Source organism: Crocodylus porosus, unplaced genomic scaffold (genome assembly GCF_001723895.1).
Source record: "Crocodylus porosus isolate Cpor-Errol unplaced genomic scaffold, CroPor_comp1, whole genome shotgun sequence".
Lineage (NCBI taxonomy): Eukaryota > Metazoa > Chordata > Crocodylia > Crocodylidae > Crocodylus > Crocodylus porosus.
The window spans coordinates 138,699,244-138,700,733 of NW_017728931.1; positions in this window are offsets into that span (position 1 = coordinate 138,699,244).

A 1,490-nucleotide genomic window follows, 5' to 3' on the forward strand; every position below is an offset into this window, starting at 1 on the left:
CAAGAAAGCTGACATATGTTGCCATACCAAGCACTACTGATTAAGGAATATCACATTTATGGCTGCCCAGGTTTCTGACAAGACAAATCCAGACAGGACTATGAGTATGTTTTGCAATGGCAAGTTTCAGACAACCTAACAGAGGTTTCACTATAGTGCGGGCTATACTGTGCTCAGCTTAAGAAACTGTAACATATCCAAAGAGTTTTCCAGAGGAAACTGATAACCTTGAGACAATAGCTTTCAAAATGAGACCTTGCTGCTCTCCTCAAGGACCGTCTTGCTTGACGTACTCATGTAATAGTCATAGCTGTGATGATCCAGGGAATATCTTTTATTAGACCAGCTGTGACTTCTCTTTCATTTACATAACGTGGTTAAACAAATACCATTTTTCTTCATGTACCTGCTTCATTCCCAGATCTCACGAAGGGCATTTTCTGCCTGTAAGCTAGTCTAACATCTCTTTCAACTACTCAGTTCGTCCAGTTAAAGATGTTACCGAACAAAGCTTGCTTCGCGGGTAGTTTGTTTAGTAGTTAAGTCTGACAGTGAAATGGCTGGGGCTGTTATTTGTAGAGCTCTGGTGCTCCTTTCCATGGCTTCTTTGTTCAAAACAAATCTTTTTTTTTTTTTTTTTTTTTGCTAAACACTGTATTTGGAGAGAACAAAAAACTTGCTGGCCTTAGCTGTGGAAAAACATCAGCTGAGACTGCGCCATCACATGATTTCCAAGACCAGACCAACTGCACTGGCAGGATCCAGTCTAATTCTGTTAGCCCACGGTTAACCCTGTGAAGTCTCATCTTTCATGCAGAAATGAAAACTGAGGAGCTGAACGGTGTTTTGATGCCAATCCAAAGAACTCCACAGAAATAATGGTGTCATTAATCTAGCAAATCCAGTATCCTGTTTCTGATTATACGCCATGCTTCTGATAGAGAGAAGAGTGCCCTTGTCCCAGAGCTTATCTAACAAATCAGACAATTCTGTATGCGGAGGGCAGATGAAGGGCATCTCTTATCTTTACAATCAAGAGCCTTTCTAAGCTCATTCCAGGTACACCTATGAGCTTATTTCCTCATTTGCTCCCAACCCCATATCTTGATCATGCCCCAACCCCCACTTTTTTATGCTTATGTGCGGGGATGTTTTTAAGCCAGCTCAGAGGCATTGGGTGTTGGTTACAGCCAAGGCTGGGGACTTCAACTGGGGTGTGCCGATTCTCCTGCTCGATGCAAAGCTGGCAGTTGTAGGCTAGAGGGCCCTGCCCCTTCGCTCGGGGTCAGACCTATCACCTTATTTGGGATGAGGAAGGAATTTTATCCTATGGCCAGCTAGGTATGGACTGTGAGGGTTTTTGCCTTCCTCTGTAACGATCACCAACTGGCGGGAGGGCCGCGCCCAGAGAGCGGTGGTGGATGGGTCATTTTCGACCTGGAGGGATGTGGGCAGTGGGGTCCCCCAGGGCTCGGTCCTCGGGCCCGCAC